Consider the following 21,004-nt stretch of genomic DNA (forward strand, 5'->3'; position numbering starts at 1 on the left):
CGAAGGCTTTTATTTAAGTGTATCTGTGTTAAGATGGCATTTGATATCCACAGTACCCTGGCTTGTGTTACGCTTCCTGCAGTAGGGACAGTGTGATGTCCATGACAATATCACAGTCCTTAAAATACCACCTCACCAGGGCCTGTGTCACCAAAGCATGGCATGGCCATGGATTAGAGTGGTCAGGGCCAGGATTTGCTCAGTTCCACCACTTCTCACTTTCAGGAAGCCCCTGGAGACATAGTGTCAGCTAAAATAGTTGGTCAAGGAGGGATTGGAATGTAGGGTTCATAGTAAGCATTACCATGCAACAGCTCAGAATGTGTTCTAACTTTAATACTGTATAATATTAGACAGATTTAACCCATACTAAATGTTCCATGCAAGAAGAACCAAGAGTGAGCTGAATTCTGGTTCCATTTCCATATTATCATCAAAATGTATTGATCCCAATCAAATGCTGTGTCTTTTTAGCTTAACTTACCTACAAAGGAAAATGTCTGTACCAATTTTTGGATGCCTCTTTGAATTTTATAGAATTGGCTGTTACTTGTTTTCTAGATCATGTGATCAAAGTAAATGGAGTGAATAAGATAACAGAACAAAACTCATCTTTAGACTTTTATTAGAGTAGAAGCATAATACATTTTAATGTCACTTTTTTAATTGCTACTCTTAGAATACACAAAAAGAAACATGAATTATTGGGTTTTCATTTTTAAAAGACTGACCTTTCCCACAAGAAGTACCAGGACATCAAACTGTAAGCTGTGGAGCTTTCTGCTTCTCCTTCTGTACTAAGTGGTGCATACAGAGTAAGACTTCAGTAAGGTTTAGAGAGGGTCAGGAAATTAATTTTCCACTGGTAATGTACAACCTGTCATAGGCATCTCTCATACTGGAGTCATAGAAAATATATAACTAAAATCTTAAGCATTGCTCTTTACTGCTGATTTATATTTGATTTTTGTTAGTTCTTGTTACTTGCATTTTTTTCACTTAATTAAACTGAGTTAATGATCTCCAAAACAGCATCACATTATTTGTATAAACTATGTTGCAAAAACCTTTACTGTGTATCACTTGAAGAACTGTCTTCACTTATGCAATACTCTCCAGGGAAGAAATCTCATACATCTAAATTATCATCCTGTTGTGTTTTTTTTAAAGCCACCTATAATGCCATCTATATTAACCACAGTGGAAAATTTCTAAAACTGTTGGGAAAGCAGATTTTTTCTTTTGATGAGAACTGGCAGCACCAAGAGTCTATGCATCCTGTTACTTTGTACTATCACATTAATTTGATCTATTTTGCAATCTAGTCTCTCATCTACAATAATTCAAGTTATTGATTTCTACATAATGACAGTTTCAAAAGCTTCCATTGCATGCCTGAGCTTTAATGATCTGTGGACATTTTGGAGTTGGCAGCATGAATGGATTATCATTTCTGGGTATAATACTTATAATGAGAATCAACAGCTAATCAGTTTTCATCTAACATTTTACAATAGCTCATTGACTGGAAGAAGACCAAATAGAAAAATATTCATAATTAAAATGAGATGTTTTGGTATAAATTATGCAGCTCCTCTAGGTTCTGTCCTATTTCTTTTACTTCTTCCGTGTGTTTAGGTTCTTGTCATGCAACCATACTGATAGAGTTTGTATGCTAAATTATAATTCATAATCCAGCAATGAACATGATGAAAATATGCTTTGTGCTCTTTTTCTTTGCTAGTGCTTACTGTGGTAATCTCACTACCTTTAACAAGCCAGTTACTAAAAATGAATTATAATGGTGGGTGGATGCATTATTATCATAGCTCTTACAAAGGGTATTCAGATTCTTTCCTTTATGTTGAATTGTGCATGCCCCTTCCTGAATCAACTGCTGCTTATTATGCATATGAGATGTATGTTTTGTTTGTTTTTTTCTTTCCTGTATCCTCTTAATTTTTCCATGTCTTTATGCCATTTAAGTAGAGTGTTGACTTGTGTAAAACTGATGTAGCTTTCTTTTTGCTGGTGCCCCAGTAAATAGTGTATCTGGTCCAACTTTGGTGAAGTGAAGTTAGTGCAATGTATTTAGGGTGGTATATCTGAGAATTAAGTGTTCATAGAGCTTAACTCATGTTGCTTTACTTAGGAGTTAAACCAATATAAAATGGTGTTAGAAATAGATGGGTTAGATGTCTTTTACTTTTTTGTTTACTATTAGAGAAGGGCACCATATTGTTTGTTGCCCACTGTAACAGGGCCCTGCCCTGTTACCGGGGGTCCTGGGGAGTCTGAACAGTCCCATACCCCAGGAACACCTCTGTACACCCACCCCAGACCTGGGAGAACTCATTGGAGGCTGGGGAAACAGGTCCTTCAGCAAGGGAGCTGACTGAGGTTTGGGGAGTGAGAGAGGGCTAGCCACGTGAGCCCAGAGTGGGAAGGATAAAAGACACTGAAAGCAGCCTTAAGGGGATGCATCAGGCAAGGGAGCAGGCTGCCTGGAGCCTGGACTTACCAGGGGTTAAGCAACCACCAGGAGTGCCCGGAGCAGGGCTCTTCTCTGTTTGTTTGCTTGATCATTTGCTTTGTTGCACAAGCCTGCAGGCTCTGCAAAGCCTCTGAAAAATAAGAGGCAGCCAGAAGGTGAAGTCTGGAAGTACCACTGGAAGACAGCTAAATGCTAGCTTATTTAACTTCTTTTCTTTGTTTTGCATCTGTAACAAGCCTGGGGTGGCCTCCGGGTATTATCTACTAGCCTGACTGCAGCAGAGGCAAGGGCCCTGAACAGTGGGTCCTTGGCCAAAGCCCGCAGCAAAAGTAAAACTAGTCAGCTCAACTAGAGTGACCAAACGTACCTTGTTATGATCTGCCCAGACTCAGCCCATAACAGCCTACACCCTCATGAGGACTGTAAATCAGTTTTCTTACACAGTTTCAGAAATGTATTATTAAAATTAAGAACCAGTGCTAGATAAAGCAGGATTCTTAGGATCTGGAAGAACTATATATGTACATTGCTGAAAAAAGCAGACAGATTATATAAATCGCTACACTAAAAGAGCTCTGCCCAGCTGAGTAGAGAAATTATCCTTGAAAGAATCTGAGTAGAACCATTCTGGTGCAGATGTCACCTGCCTGAAATTTTTCTTGGGGTAGTTGTTTGCTGAAGGGAACAGGCTACTACCTGTTCCTGTTATCTAGTGGTGAGGTGCTGCAATACCCCGGGACACTTGCATGTCTCGCTGCTCTGGTATAATTTACATCTTTGTGTAAAAACAATGTGAATTGTGCTGGTGAAAATGTGTCATCTGTTCAAACCTTAATCCTTAAACTGCCAGTGCTACCAAGGATACTGGTTGTGATTGTATTTCTGAAGTGAACATACAACTTGATTAGGAGTGCAAACACTATGCCATTTGCAGGGACACCACGAGTTAAGGAGGTTTTTTACTGGTGACTTTATGCTTTGAATCACTGCAGCCCATGCTGATTGCCTGAAGAATCTGGTAATTAGGGGAACATTCAGTCCCTTGTACCTAAAAGCTCTTTAAGAAGGATCAGAGTAAAATAATCAAGACAGTTTTCCTTACCCCCAAAACAGAACTGGGGGAGTAGAAAGAGTTGGAAGGAGAAAAGGAGAAGGTTTTTAAAATCCAGTTTCTCTTAACCCCATCCAACAGTTTATTGCATACAGTTAACATTTAATGCATGTGCTCTCTAGATCCAGAATTTTTTTTTTTATAATAAATTTAACTTGGCTAGGAGCTGATGCAGAAAGGGGATTTGGCCTTGTAAGGGATTCTGGGACTTACCCTGAAAGTTAAGAAAAATAGCTTAATAAGCATAATCAAAGCAGTTGGCTAGGATTGTTATAATGATTTCCATATCAACTTCTCATATTCTTTAACAAACTGGTATAAATATGTTCTCCTATTATATACAAGTATATACACCAGCAAAATTGTTTGTGGCTTTAAGTCTTCATTTCTTTTAAATAGTCTTTTTAAACTTAATGTTTTTTATTAGTACCAAGAGGCTATTCAAAGGAGTGGAACTAGTATGCTGCTGTCACACTTTTCAGGTACCTCATCCATCACAAGGCAGCCAACATGCACTGATAGCTGTTCAATGTACACACATATGCATGCACACACGCAAAGAAATACTAAGTTGGACTTCAAGAAAAATGCATGAAAGCCTAGGGAAAAGTTAAAAGACATGGAAGCATTTCAGAAACTTTAGAAAAAGAGGTTGAACTGAATTAAGTTCTTGAACTTTGACATCACTGAGAAAAGGAAACCCCCGCCCCTCCAATTTTTACTGAATAAAACAATGATGCAGTTGTAAGCCCAGAACCGGCTCCTATGTAATAACTAGATTCTTGTATAGGACATCTGCAGAAAAAAATGTGTAAATAACCAAAGGGTAGTGTGACTAATGTTTTCAAGGGTGAGTGAGGCCTACTGTTATGCCTCCATAACCTGGATGTATTTTGCTGACTGGGCTGCAGGAGGCTGGCAGCAAGAGCTGAGGAGCCCTAGCTATTTGTGTTTGTGTTGGGGCTCCAATTTATTTTGGCCCTTTTGCAGGCTGTATGAGGAGTGGACCAAAGCTGCTTGCGTCCTTCCACTTTGCTGCTGCACACTTATCTATTGGACATCCTGAATCAGACCCTAATTTAGCTTTGTTCATTAGAGAAATCTACAGCTGTATACTATTTTTACAGCAGAACACTTTTAAATGGTTGCAACTTGCTCTATGCCACTAAGAATTTTTTTTAATAGAATCTGGGATCTGTTCTGTTTTGGTGCACCAAAAATCAAATACCTGTAGAAATCAGTGGCCATGTCTACATGAGATGTTGACTGTATAGTAGCCAAATAATACTATACAGGAGTGCATCACAACACTAGTACTACTGATACGCTACTGCACATAGCATCACTTAAAAGGCATTCACTGGCACTACTGCACAGTAACACAACTGAATGGTTCAGTGTGTGAGGTTATGAGGTACCAAAGTTGGGTTTTTTGTTTTTTTAAAGTTCATAGGAGAGGTAGCATAATAATGCCACACTGTTCTCTGTTCACATGCAAATCTCTTGGTGATACCCAATGGACATTCCAGACATAGATTTGAGGGTAGTGGCTGAGAATCTCATATATTTTTCTGATAGACTTTAACATACTGAAATTTTGGTGCATGGTTCAATGATATTTCTAGATTGAAATTTCTGTTGAGTTAGTTGACTGTATATGTATGGGTATTTGGGAGGATTAAATTGATATTTATTACTATATAGATATGCAATCTTTTAATAATGCATAGTTATCTTCAATTTCTGGTACTGTTCAAAATATAACTTAATATCTTTAATCCCTGTAGGTATACCACTTATTGAATTTCAGTATTTTAACCTGACACACAATTAATGTGTTGTTACTTTTTTGTTAATTGCCAATTATAAGATCCCAATCTTGGAATCAATACAAGTCAGATATTTTGAACCTCGCAAGGTGTCTGCAGTACCACACAGCATTTGGCCCATAATATCCACTGTGAGGGGGTTGTGTCTAACGTAATGCAATATTCTAGACTCTCTTTTCTCAGATTGCACTGTCTGGAATAATAATGTTTTTTACCAACACTCACGTGCCACGTCTTGATTAGTATACGATGTTATAAATCGGAAGGTGTTATCTGTTATCTACCACATTAAAAATCTGGCAATCTGTAGTGGGAAAGAGGATCTTCTTGATTTATCCTTTTTTTCCTGGTAATTCATGTGTAGGATAATTAATGCTGACCATCTACTTGAAATCACAGTTTTACGTCGTTTAGATTGACAGTGTTCTTTATTTATCCATACTCAAACTTATATCCATAATCAACTTGCTGTTTGCATGAATGTTTTTACTTGTTTACATCAATTAAGAACTAATAGCTGTCACAACCCAAAGTTGTGATTTTTTGTTTGTGTGTGCTTCGGCACTGCTAAATTATTTTTCCCGCTAAATTGCAGCTTCTTTGCACGGTGAAGTTTTCTGCTGCAGAAGAGAACCCCGGTGCAACGGAGAATTTCCCGCCAATTTGAAGCTTTCTTTGCATGGTGCATTTCTTTTGCATCTAAGAAATGCACGGTGCAAGGAGTTCCCGCCATTTGTATGAAAATTCGTGCCACATTATTGGCCGGTTCTAACATATGCACACGTGGCGGCTAGCGATTGGCTTGCTAGCCGTATAAAGAGCTTGAGTGGTTTCCGCCCAAGTTGGAGAGAAATTGGAGAACTCTGAGGAGAACCCCCGCAAGGGAGGACTCCACGAACACCAGGAGAGAGAGAGAAAACCTTCGCCTCGCGTGAAGATCTCTAAGCGCTGCGGATCCTTACGGACCCAACGCATTTCTTAAAAGGCAATAGAGGCCTGAACAGCCTCTAGCCTCTCCCCATCGCCGATAGATTCCTAGACGTATCCCTTCCTGTACGAGAAACTACCGAACCCACGGAGCTTCAACAACTCCGGGGGAAAAGAACGAATTTGTCGTAGTCCTCTAACGAGGATTTAAGCAGAGCTGTACCTGGAAAACTGTCCAGCCTACACCACGACCATCTTTGGTGTAAGTAAACAATCCTTAAATCAACCACTACGCGTCTGTGACTAATTCTAGCTTCCCCCGGTCTTCTCCGACCCCACGTGCCTGGGCTGCTGGCCACGGCCCGCGTGCACAAAAGGGCCCGGATCGCTCCTGGCCCACACAATATCAACTTAAAGAGAATCCAACTCAGATCTGATTTTACTTTAACAGTGTTACTGCTTATTTAACACGTTTTAGTCACTCCGGTTTATATCGCCCAGGGTTTTATTTCTTTATTTCTTATCTGGGCATGGTCTCTCCTTCTGAGGACTTGCAGCATCTTTTACCAATCTCCTTTAATTTTTTTCCCCTTTTATCTAGAGCCCAATTGGCTCACAACAGAGCCCCACAATAAACTACAACAAAACCCCAGTCCCAGTATCCTCAAATGAGAAAAGGGTTCCTCCGCCCCTTTCTCCCTCTTGTGGAGAGTTACCTTTTCAGGATTCCTCATCAGCAATTCCCAGTTTAATTAGCTCTGTTTGTCTTCTTCACTCCCTTAGAGCCTGGTCCTACGGGGTTTTTTCTCCCCGCTTTCTTCACGAGTTTTTTTTTTTTTTCTCTGCCCTTTTCTGGTGTCCATTTCTCTCAGGTCCTGCCTCTCTCCACCTCTGGTTGCTCAATCCTCACAGAATAGCTGCTCCAGAATCTCTGCCCTCCTCCTTTTCTCCCGTCCTTGTCTTCTTCGGACCCTTTTCCTGTCATGAGTGTTTTATTTATTACCCCTGTTTCTTCACATCCACTGACAGTTTTCTTACTTGAATGTTCTCATAAGCAATATATGTTGTAAGTAATTAGAGTATTAAGATTAAGTAGCTGTCATGGTAAGGTCATTTCATTCTAACTTATTTTACCTTCTACAAAGACTCTTAATCAGTACCTAATATGCTGATTAGCATATCTGGTAATTATTATATAGCGAGGTAGTTAGCCATGTTAGTTTTAAGTCAGTCAAAAGTCAGAGTAGAGATGCATCTGTATAGATTAACAAAATAAAATATATAGTGTGCACATGCGCACACACATGGACTTGGGTTGACAAAATCCTGTGTTATACACACACATATAATATAATATCTTGTTTTTAGTTAGCCTGTAAAGGTGTAGATCCACCCAGCTTCCACTTGTACTATATTTGATTATATCATATTATTTATACAACTGGTATTGTTCTGGCAAAATGCCCATTTTAAAGTTTCATAAGTTCATGATCCTCAATGTGGGTAATGAGTGAACTTTCCACTAATGCTTCATTATTAAATTGTATCAGAAAATGGGGGGAAAGAAAAAAATGGTAGCTGATTTAAGAAAACAATGCACCACAATGGGCGTATTTATGTGCTATTAGTGTGGTGCAATAAACTCTGGCACAATAAACATGTGCCTGAGACCACAGCTCATTGAGCTCGGTTGGAGCAGCCCTGGCTGGCAGGGGGCCCAAGGGGTCAGCCTGCCAGCCTGGGGTTGCTCTGACCTGGCTCAACCTGCTGTGGAGGGACTGGCTAGGGCTAGCCAACAGGCAGCCCCACTCTGAAGCATCCTCAAGCCCCAACCACCCTTATCAGCATATACATGTGCATTGCTGCAGAGTTAAAAAAAAAAACCAGCAAAAAAACCCTAAAACAAAAACTCCACTGCAGGATAGTACAGGTTAGTGCTTGTAAATACAAGTAGTGGAGTAAATTAGTTTACTTCATCTGAATAGCACTGCAAATGTAGACACTAAAATGATTACTGCAGAGATAAATAGCAACTCCACAGTAAACATCTCATGTAGATGCACCCCAGAAGAAGGAAAAATAGTGAATATCTGATTGATTTGATTTTCCTCTTCTATTCGGTTTTTGTGAAACTTGATAGCATGGTTAGAAAGTTCACTTACTTTTTTCATTAATTCTTAAACTCCATTTGGTCTCGGTAAACTGTTCTTAGACTTCACCAAAGGCTGAGGTCCAACTGAAGTTAGAGAGACTTGGGAACATTTATAGCTTTAAGTACTTAAGTATTCTTTTGAGTAGGGGTGGACTTAAAAGCTTTTCTGAATAAAGGCCATAGTAAATAATGTGTGCTGTAAGTATAATCCATTTCTTAGTTTGAATAGTCTATGAATGAGTGTTAATTTTTAGAGTGGGTTTTGCTATTTAATGAACACTTTATAGGAATATTTTCTGCCTGTGAATAACTTGTGAATTATTTTGTATGTGTTATTTTTGCTCATTCTAACCACCAAAGGGCCCATATACATGTGCATTAATGCACTTTTCCTAATGTGCATTAAATGTAGTACCTCCAATGTGAGGTACTAAATAAAGCACATTAGGCTGCCCCAATGTACAGTAGCTCAAGTGCATGCTTATTTGGTGATGCTTTAATGCACAGTAGTTTATTTCACTGCACATTACTGTAATAGCATTCTTTTTACATGCTGCTTTAATGCACAGTAAAATAGGCAACTGTGCATTAAAGTGCATTTGTAGACAAGCCAAAATTCATGTTTTACTGTTTCTGGTGGTGGTGGTTGTTTTTTATCAAGATACTCCCCATGGACTGCCATCTTGATAGGGTGGAGAGGCTTGTGTATACTGATGATGCTAAGAACAACACTGTAGGGAGTTTTGCACTCCTGATGGGTCACCCATGGTGGTAAGGTCAAACGTGAGGTATCAGAGTAGTCCAATCGAACACAACACAAAGACCTCAATAGTAGAGCAGATGGATGCAGAAGGCATACTTCTCAATGGCTGGAAAGGTAGATGAAGGCTGCAGTGGAAGAGCAACCCTAGCTGTCTTGGATCTTCTTGCCACTGGACACAGGTTTCTCCTCCATCAAGATCCATGTGGTTGTCAATGAGCAAATGGCTTTCTCACATAAAAAACTTCATGTGCAGGCTTCTCCAACTGTAGAACAATGAAAGTCCATGCATGCACCACATGACTAGAGGTGAGAAGTTTCTAGAGGGTTTGAACTATCAAACTTGATGAGACCTACTTTTAAGGTCTGGGCATGCACAGTGCATAAGGGTAATGCAATTGTTTATCAATGTTGATATGTTAATTATGATAATGTTGCTTGTATTGGTTTGAAATAATTTTAATTGATTGGTCCTTTTAAGTACTGCCTAGGTTTGAATTTGATTGGATATTGTAAAAAGGGCAATGATTAGACCATTGGGTGAGTGACACTGTAAGGAGTGACCTAGAAACTACTATGCAAAGCCCAAGCAAAAAGGAATGTTATGTGACGAATGCCCATCTGCAATGATAAGGAGGAAACAGTCTTAGATAAAGGAGGCTTGAAAACAAAAGCAGAATCAGAGGACTGGGTCAAAGAGCTCATTAAAATACTAAAAATCACGCTCCTAGGTGGGGAAAAAGTATGCTAATGAAACATACATGTATGTAAATGAGATACATAGCTAAAACACAGGTATAGAGACATGCTCAATAAAGAACTTCTTGCGTCACTCCTTACAACCAATCAGCAAACAAATACACTGGTGAGAACTTGAAAACTCCTGTATAAAAGATGCTTAGTGGTAGTGATCTGGTGTGCTTGTTACGTGAAATTATTCCGCTCGCACCTTTTATTGCTAGCAATAAACCTTCTTTATACTTTCACCCCTGGTATCTTTATTGGCCTTTGCATACCGGGCACGATCCCAGACTTGAGCTGGGGCTCAACAGTTTTTGGCGACCCAGATGGGACTGCCTTAGATAAGCTTTGCCTGGACTAACTGACGACCAGCTGATTGCTCTTCCTTATCAAATGTCAGGTGCTCCCCAGGATATCTTTTCCCGGTGAGACTTTTGCTTCAGGGGGAGCTGGATCGCTGAGGCAGCAGTAGCCTAACGGTGCAACGCCATAGAGTGAAAATACCAGTAACAAGCACCTGGGTGAGAGGGTAGAAAGGGCATAAGGCCTACCATCAGTACGCCTGCCTGGGATTATCTATGTAAGTATTCTGTCTGGCCCGAGTCCAAGACCAGTGATTTTTCCCCTGTGAGGATGAGGACTAAGAACAGATCCCTGGATCCCAGGTAAGTCGGACGGTCAGAACCGGGAAGGCAGCCCTGAGATGGGTACTATTAACAGTAAGGTTAGGAAATGTACCCCCCTCTCTTGTGTATTGGGACATTGGGCAGAGTTTGGTGGGGATCCTATTCATAGATTCATAGATGTTAGGGTCGGAAGGGACCTCAATAGATCATCAAGTCCGACCCCCTGCATAAGCAGGAAAGAGTGCTGGGTCTAGATGACCCCAGCTAGATACTCATCCAACCTCCTCTTGAAGACCCCCAGGGTAGGGGAGAGCACCACCTCCCTTGGGAGCCCGTTCCAGACCTTGGCCACTCGAACTGTGAAGAAGTTCTTCCTAATGTCCAGTCTAAATCTGCTCTCTGCTAGCTTGTGGCCATTGTTTCTTGTAACCCCCAGGGGCACCTTGGTGAATAAATCCTCACCAGTTCCCTTCTGTGCCCCCGTGATGAACTTATAGGCAGCCACAAGGTCGCCTCTCAACCTTCTCTTGCGGAGGCTGGGTCCAGTTTCTCTAGTCTCTCCTCGTAGGGCTTGGTCTGCAGGCCCTTGACCATACGAGTTGCCCTTCTCTGTACCCTCTCCAGGTTATCCGCATCCTTCTTGAAGTGTGGCGCCCAGAATTGCACGCAGTACTCCAACTGCAGTCTGACCAGCGCCCGATAGAGGGGAAGTATCACCTCCTTGGACCTATTCATCATGCATCTGCTGATGCACGATAAAGTGCCATTGGCTTTTCTGATGGCTTTGTCACACTGCCGGCTCATGTTCATCTTGGAGTCCACTAGGACTCCAAGATCCCTTTCCACCTCTGTGCCACCCAGCAGGTCATTCCCTAGGCTGTAGGTGTGCTGGACATTTTTCCTCCCTAGGTGCAGCACTTTGCATTTCTCCTTGTTGAACAGCATCCTGTTGTTTTCTGCCCACTTGTGCAACCTATCCAGGTCTGCCTGCAGCTGTTCCCTGCCCTCCGGCGTGTCCATTTCTCCCCATAGCTTTGTGTCATCTGCAAACTTGGACAGAGTACATTTCACTCCCTCGTCCAAGTCGCTGATGAAGACATTAAACAGTATCGGTCCAAGGACCAAACCCTGCGGGACCCCACTGCCCACACCCTTCCAGGTCGAGACCGACCCATCTACCACGACTCTTTGGGTGCGACCCTCTAGCCAATTCGCCACCCACCGGACTGGGCAGTCATCCACATCACAGCCTCTTAACTTGTTCACCAGTATGGGGTGGGATACCGTATCGAAGGCCTTCCTGAAGTCTAAGTATACGACATCCACCCCTCCTCCTGTGTCCAGGCGTTTCGTAACCTGGTCATAGAAAGAGACTAGGTTGGTCAGGCACAATCTGCCCGCCACAAACCCATGCTGGTTTCCCCTCAGCATAATTTGCCCTGCCGGGCTCTCACAAATGTGAGCCTTGATAATTTTTTCAAAGACTTTACCAAGGATGGAGGTGAGACTGACTGGCCTATAGTTGCCCGGGTCCTCCTTCCTCCCCTTTTTGAAAATGGAGACCACATTAGCCCTTTTCCAGTCCTCCGGGACTTGGCCCGTGCGCCACGAGCATTCGAATATTCCCGCCAGTGGCTCTGCAATGATGTCGGCCAGTGCCTTCAGCACCCTCGGATGGAGCCCATCCGGGCCTGCCAACTTAAAGGCATCCAGTTCTTCCAAGTGACTCTGCACCACCTCAGGATCTATGTATGGAAGTCTGGCGCCTTGCTGCTGCCTCTCTACAACCCCAGTGAGAGACTTGTCGTGCCCCTCACTTAGGAACACTGAGGCAAAGAACTCGTTGAGGAGTTCAGCCTTGTCCCCCCTATCTCTCACCAATTGTTTCTGCCCATTTAGCAGCGGTCCTATTCCTCCCTGGGTCTTCCTTTTACTCCCAAGTAATGACAAAGAAGAAAGCTAAATTATTCTGTGAAACTGCGTGGCCACGCTATAAGGTAGATGATCAAGAACATTGGCCTCTGGAGGGAACTGTTAATTATAATACTATCTTACAATTGATTTTGTTCTGCCGGCAGAATGGTAAATGGGAGGAATTGATGTATGCGCAAGTGTTTCTGTAGAGATAGAAAGGTTTTGGAGGAATGTGGATTGGGGGAGGGGGTTGGGATCTGTGAGATGGCAGTGGCTCGACCAACTGCAAATCCTGTCCTGGAATGTCCGGAGCCGGAGGCTCCCCTCCCTTTGCTGCTTCCACCTTATCCTCCTCCTCTCCCCCCTCCTCCTCCTCATTCGTCTGATTCCTCGTTGGCATCTGCTCTTCCTGCTTCTTTCCCCTCCCCCGAGGCGGAGGTTCAGAACACTCCCCGACCCAGGGATCTGGAACAGCACCAACCATGGCCGTCAGGTGCTTGGCAATCTCCAGAATCCCTGACTTCTCCTGATATAACCCCGGGAGGTGGGTGGAGAGTACAGTTAGGAGCAGACTCCGGGGTTAAGGAAAAACATCGCAGGGAATCTGATCCTGGCTGTGGGAAGGGAAATGGGGTATTTCCCCTAAGAGAACAAGTGGTACCCGGGCCTCTCGAAGATGATGGTGAGCCAACCTACCGTCAAACCTTTGTGCACATTCCTTTCTCTACATCAGATTTGTATAATTGGCGGAACAATACCCCCAGCTTGAGAGAGAATCCTGAAAAGGTACGAAACCTATTTGAAATTATTTTCAAAACCCATAACCCAACCTGGGCAGATGTTCAGTCTCTTTTAGATATCCTGTTGACACCAGAGGAGAGGAGGATGGTAATAAACAAAGCCCGTGAGTACGTGGAAAAGGAAATTACTGCAGGGAACCTGCAAGGAAATAGGGACGATCATGTCCCCACCCAGGAGCCAGATTGGAAACCAGACCAAGATATGACCTCCATCCGTGCCTATTGAGAATATATCCTCCGAGGATTGAGAGATGCTGTGAAAAAACCTCAGAATCTCAGTAAGGTGTATGAGGTTCGACAGGAGACGAATGAGACCCCAAGTGCCTTCTTGGAAAGAATTTACACTACTTTCAGACAATACACTCATGAGGACCCGGAGGATACATCAAACGCTCGCATGGTAAATATGATCTTCATAGGTCAGAGTGCACTGGACATTAGAAAGAAATTGCAAAAGACAGATGGAGCAACAGGTATGCCTATTTCCCAATTAGTAGACATTGCTTACAAAGTATTTACTAACCAAGAAAGTGTTCAGGAAAAGAAACAGGACAAGAAAGAGGAGAGAAAGATGAAAATGCAGGCAGCCCTAGTGGCAGCTGCAATCACGGGAAAACCCAGAAATGAGGGATCCCAGAGACAGCCTCAGAGGCGGGGTCCATTAGAAAAAGATCAGTGTGCTTATTGGAAACAAAAGGGACACTGGAAGCGGGAATGCCCCTATTGGAAAGTAGGTGAAGGTGAAAAGAAAAAAGAGAGCAGTGGACTGTTTGCTTTTGGAAGGGATTCAGATTGAAGGGGACCGGAGGCCCGGGAGAGAAAGATAACCCAGATCCTGGTGTCCCCTGACGAGCCTCTGGTTAAAATGCAACTAGGGGAGAGATGAATTGGTAGAATTTCTCATCGATACAGGTGCTGCCCATTCTGTCTTAACTCAAAAACTGAAACCTTTAAATAAAAAGACTGTGCTGGTGGTAGGGGTTACAGGGAAGGCAGTAACACGACCCTTCCTACAGCCAATGACCTGTAATCTTGGACAGGCCGAAATCACCCATCAATTCTTGTACATGCCAGACTGCCCCGTTCCCCTTTTAGGGAGAGACCTCCTCTGTAAACTGCAAGCTACGTTGTCATTTCAGGATGGGCAAATGTTCCTGACTGTGCCTCCTGAAAAGGGGTGGCACCTGAAGGCTTGCCTTCTCAGCCTTCTCCGAGAGGAAAGTACACCGGATATTCCTCAAACCCTGCTCGATGCTGTTGTTCCATGGATATGGGCAGGTCAATGACCCGGGAAGGCTAAAAATGCTGACCCTGTAAAGATTCAACTTTTGCCAGGGGCCCAGCCTCCATGTGTGAACCAATATCCAATGCGGATGGAAGCCAGGAAAGGACTGAAGCCGTTAGTTGAATGGTTCCTGGAGTATGGCCTTCTCTGTGAATGCACATCAGCTTTTAAGACACCCATCTTGCCTGTGAAGAAGCCTAAGAGTGACGAATATCATTTTGTCCAAGACTTGAGAGCTGTAAATAAAGTGGTCGTGAGTATACACCCGGTAGTTCCTAATCCATACACCTTGCTATCTGCCTTGAACCCAGATCATAACTGGTTTACGGTTATTGATTTAAAAGATGCTTTCTTCTGTATACCGGTAGAGAGGGGATCTCAGGAAATATTTGCTTTTGAATGGGAAGACCCAGATACTAGCATTAAGACTCAGTTTTGCTGGACTGTCTTACCCCAAGGGTTTAAAAACAGCCCAACCCTATTCGGCACTGCATTAAGCAAGGATTTACGTAGGCTAAAACTGCCACTGTCCTGTGCTCTTTTGCAATATGTGGATGACTTGCTTTTAACAGCCACCACTGAAGCAAGCTGCCTGGAGGGAACAATTTGCCTCCTTAAATTTCTGGGCCAGGAAGGATACCGTATGTCCAGAAGTAAAATGCAGTCAATATCCCAGAAGGTAACATATTTGGGATTTGAACTACAGCCTGGTCAGAGAGCCCTGTTGCCTGAAAGAAAAGAAGCTATATGCCGGCTGGCACCCCCAAAAATGAAGAAACAACTACGGGGATTCTTAGGTACAGTAGGTTTTTGCAGGATTTGGATTCCAAATTTTGGGGTTATTGAAAAACCTCTGTATGGAGCTACACAAGGTGATGAAAAGGTGCTTGAATGGACTGAAGAGTGTGAGCAAGCATTCTGCCAGTTAAAGCAGATTCTCATTGAAGCACCCGCCTTAGGACTACCGGACATGAGTAAGCCTTTTTCCCTTTTTGTGCATGACCGAGGAGGGTAGCCGTGGGAGTATTAACACAGAAATTGGGTAGCTGGCAACAACCAGTGGCATATCTTTCTAAACAATGTAGACTTTGTGTCATCTGGATGGCCTGCTTGTCTCCGGGCTGTTGCTGCCACCTGTCTGCTAATACAAGAAGCTGAAAAGTTAACCCTAGGCCATGAAATGACTGTATATGTGCCTCACGCAGTGCTTACAGTCCTGGAGCAGAAAGGAGGGAACTGGTTAACCCCGGGACGAATGGCTCGATATCAGGCCATCCTCCTAGATAAGCCTGAAATAAAATTGGCCATTTCTTGCACTGTAAATCCAGCAACACTGTTGCCATCTATGGCTGACACACCAGATCTTGTACATGATTGCCTGCAAACATTGGAAGCTGTTTACCTGAGAGATCGACCCCTTGAAAATGCTGAACTGGAATTCGAAAATCCGGATACGCTATTGTGACTACACAGAATGTGATAGAAGCAGGACCTTTAAACCCATCTGTTTCAGCTCAAAAGGCTGAACTCATTGCTATGACTCGGGCTTTGCAATTGGCGGCCAACAAAACTGTCAATATTTATACTGATTCTAAATATGTTTTCCTTGTTTTACATGCTCACAGAGCGCTGTGGAAAGAGCGGGGTGTACTTGATGCTAAAGGAGCAAGCATTAAGCATAGCAAGCAAATAAAAGCTCTCCTCAAGGCAGTCTGGGAACCAAAGGAGGTAGCGGTAATGCATTGTAAGGCACATCAGAAAGGGGAACGACCCCTCCACAAAAGGTAATCGATTTGCTGACGCTACAGCAAAGAGAGCAGCTAAAAGACCTCAGACAGACTTGCTGCCCGAAGTAAGTAATCTGTTACCTCTCCTCCCAGACCTATACCAGCCTGTGACACCACAGTATGGGGAAAGAGACAAACAATTGATAAAAGAGTTTCAAGCAAAGAAGGGGGAGCACGGGTGGCTAGTAGCAAAGGATGGCCGCATTATCATCCCAGCTGCCTGGGTTCATGTGGTAGTAAAGAGCGCTCATCATGGCACCCACTATGGACCCAGGGCCCTGGTAAGATGGATCAGTCACTATGTAACTGGAGTGGGATTAAGAGAGGCTGCCCAGAAGGTATCAGAGACATGTGAGGTCTGCCAGAGAAATAACCCAAAAGGAGGGAAAAAAGGAAACTTCAGGACATCAGAGAATAGGCAATGGGCCAGGAGAAGAATGGCAGCTGGATTTTACCGAGTTGCCCCGGCAACAAGGGATGAGATATCTCCTTGTCTTTGTGGACACTTTCTCTAATTGGGTTGAGTGCTTCCCATGTCGGACTGCCCAAGCCCGAGAGGTGGTCAAGGCACTCCTACGAGAAATCATACCTCGCTTCGGACTTCCAAAAGAAATAGGGTCAGACAATGGCCCACATTTCATTGCACAAATTACTCAGAAGGTTTCTGAGTTCCTGGGAATCAGCTGGCATTTACACACCCCTTGGAGACCTCAGTCCAGTGGAAAGGTGGAACGTATGAATCAGACCTTAAAAAGACACCTTGCAAAGATTTGCCAAGAAGCTCGACTCAAATGGCTAGAGGCCCTACCCTTGGCCCTGTTACGAGTAAGGGTCGCACCACATTCTAAATTGGGATTAAGCCCGTTTGAGATAATGTATGGTAAGCCTTACCCTCTGAGTCTGCCCATGGGTACTGAACAACAGTTACATGTTTTAGGAGGGGGAATGATTAGAGAATATGTATGGTCCTTGGTTTCTGTTTTGTCTTCCATCCATCAGCAGGTACGGGACGTGCTGCAGACACAGGATCAGTCTCCTGCCCTGGAAAATCGACTATTACCTGGGATTTACGTCCTTGCGAAAGACTGGAACGAGGAACCACTTCGAGCCAGATGGAAGGGCCCATATAGGGTACTTTTGATGACCCCAACGGCAGCAAAGCTCGAAGGAATCAAGACTTGGATACATTCCAGTCGCCTAAAGCCAGTGGCTGGACCAGAACAAGAAGGAACCCCTGCAGACTCCAGGACTGGAGACAGAGAACAGTGGAAGGTGGAGCCAATAAGAGACTTAAAATTCCTATTCAAAAGAAAGGAACTTTAAATAATTTGTCAAACTTTGATCAAGTTTTACAGGCCTTATCATGAAATTGTTCAAGGTTTTATTGTGGGGCGCCCTGATCTGTCCACTCCTTCTCATAGGAGGGGAAAACCTTTTACAACAAAAATTTGACCCTCAGGAAAATGTCTGGATTTATCTGGCCTGGGAAATTTTAAATGGAACGGACTTCTGCTTAGCGGGAGGGATCAATGCTCACCTGGTTTTTACCTCATGCTTAATCGCAGTACCAACCCCTTTGAAAATTTTACAAAATTATACTATGCTGGAAGATGTAGATAAGAAAACTACATATCAGGATATATATATAAGTGGGGGACTATTGTAAAAGAGAAAAGCAGAAACATGTTCTCCTTACGGGTTCAGGCAACAGCTAATGCTTCTGAATGTTTCCTAATGGTTAATTGTACTGGTAATTGCCTTAAAATTAAACCAAGGTAAATCAAATGATTTTACAAACAAAGAAAGCTGATGATACTAGATTTGTGTTAAGCCAAATTGAATGGAGCAATCATAATAATAATAATTAAAAATGCTCCAGAGAGGGGAATGTAAGGAGTGACCTAGAAACTACTATGCAAAGCCCAAGCAAAAAGGAATGTTATGTGACGAATGCCCATCTGCAATGATAAGGAGGAGACAGTCGTAGATAAAGGAGGCTTGAAAACAAAAGCAGAATCAGAGTACTGGGTCAAAGAGCTCATTAAAATACTAAAAATCACGCCCCTAGGTAGGGAAAAAGTATGCTAATGAAACATACATGTATGTAAATGAGATACATAGCTAAAACACAGGTCTAGAGACATGCTCAGTAAAGAACTTCTTGCGTCACTCCTTACAACCAATCAGCAAACAAATATGCTGGTGAGAACTTGAAAACTCCTGTATAAAAGATGCTTAGTGGTAGTGATCTGGTGTGCTTGTTACGTGAAATTATTCCGCTCGCACCTTTTATTGCTAGCAATAAACCTTCTTTATACTTTCACCCTTGGTATCTTTATTGGCCTTTGCATACCAGGCACGATCCCAGACTTGAGCTGGGGCTCAACAACAGGTGGCATGATTAGAAGGCTATAAATCCTGTCTGGAGCAGTGAGCAGGGGGCCTGGGGGCTCAGGTTCACTCTTACTCTAGCTGGACAGTTCTGACTCCGGGCTCTCGGGGTGTGGGAGCTTGTCAAGTGCAGGTTCCTTTTGTGACCTGGTCATTGGGATTGAGCTGGCTGAGGCTGACCTGTCTCGCACTCTTTCCTTTGGGCTTTGGCTGTGGAAGCTGCAGTTGGGTAAAGTATCATCCTTTCCCTATTTGAGTTGCTGAGTACTTAAGCAGGGAAAAGCTAGAAATCCTTCGGGACTGGCAAAGGGCCTGCTGACTAGGCCCAAGGTGTTCTTGCTTCCATCTGGGTTTCTGGGTTGTCTGTGAAGTTGCATAGCAGTTAACTGTGTAGCGACCAAAGCTCAGTGTAACGTGTAGTTGATTAGTGGTGTGACCAGGGACATTGGGCTTGGGATGTGCATCAGATTATTGTGTCATCAGATGTATTTTATTGTGTTGTGGCTTGGATGATACAGGAAGTTTGCATTAGGTAGTCATTGCATGGGTTTTGTTGTCTAATACAGCTTATTGCTCAACCTACCTGTGTTGTAGTATGTAGCTACTCTTTCTAATGTTGAGTGGGGTTGGGCAGTAGATCAATGCTCAGGAAAATTAACTTACTTTGATGCCCCGAACCTGACTACCTGTGGGTCATAGAGGATTAACAACCCTATGGATTAATTAATGAATTAGTTAATTGGCATCCCCATGGGTGGTCCTTCACCACTGGTCCAACATTTGCTACACTTACCAATACCCATAACTTCTACAAAGTACTGTAGTGATGGACAAGTGGCAATGGGGGTGGACAAAGTGATTGCTGGGAGTCGCTAGTTGTGGATCCACATGCAGGTGGTGGTCACATGATGGTCACTTCACCCTTGTTTTGGGATAGAAGGGTAATCTGGCAGCTGTAATTGTGACTGAATAGTCCTTTTAAGGATCCCCTCTGCTCACCCCACATGGGGAGGGGGTTCGAAAAGGTGCCCCAAAGATATGCTGTCCCACTTTACCTTACCCGACTGGATAGCCACTTCCAGGACGATCACTCAAATTGTGGTTGAAACACAAAAATGAGGACAACATCATCCACCTTGAAGATTTCAATGTGATAGTTGGCCAGAACTTTAACATGTGGAGGAAAGCTTTTGGAAAAGATGGAGTAGGCAAGGCCAATTCCAATGGCATCCTGTTACTTAGTAAATGTTCAGAGCATGACCTTGTAATTACTAACACTATCTTCAGACAATGTGACAGATACAAAACAACATGGTGACCCACAGGAACGACCTGGAATGCCTTCACCTATGCTATCTCTAGGAGATCCTCGGCATAACGTGGGAGTATTGTCACACAAATGCCAGTGTCCTCATGGATGCTAACACCACCAGTACTGAAGTGTTACTGTGGTGGACAGGGAATTGTGTGTGCATACTTGATGTATGTTTACCAAAACAACTGCCATAGTCTCAACTTGGCCAAGGACAAAGGTCGTGCAAGGGACAGAGGAAACTCTTCAAGGATGCCCACAAGGTGAACCATAAGAAGTGTGGCATTGACATCACAAATTGGGTAAAAACTAGCTTGAGACAGGGTTACATGGCAATACCTTGTGAGAGAAGGTACATCTTACTTTGAGGAAAACTGTCTTGCCTTGAGGCAGAAAAATGACAAAAATGGAAGGAAAGGAAACAAGACTGAGAAATCTGTGGTCTGACCCTCCCTTTGACCACCATCTGTGGCATCTGCCAGAGAATCTGTGGCTCTGGGGTAAGCTTTCTTAGCCATCAATGGACTCATTTACTACCCTTTATTTGACCTGTGGGAGTGATCTTCTTTGACTGCCAGGGATGCTGATGACAAGTTTCAAGATGAACACATGAACTTCTATAACAATCCTTTATGTTCCTACAGGTATGTACAAATATTTTAGATACATTACTTTCTGAGAATGTCATTGTGACCTGAAAACAATTTGGGCATTTGTGTAAACAAATGCAAACGGTTGACCATGCTGTTAAAGCAAATTATACTTCTTATTTAATAAAATTTTCTATAATGTCTTTTTTAGAATTCACCCAATTCTAATCCCTGTTTATAGGTCTATAGGAACCCTGTCAAACATTTTCAGGGGGAGCTTGTTAA

This window comes from Alligator mississippiensis, chromosome 5 (assembly GCF_030867095.1).
Source record: "Alligator mississippiensis isolate rAllMis1 chromosome 5, rAllMis1, whole genome shotgun sequence".
Lineage (NCBI taxonomy): Eukaryota > Metazoa > Chordata > Crocodylia > Alligatoridae > Alligator > Alligator mississippiensis.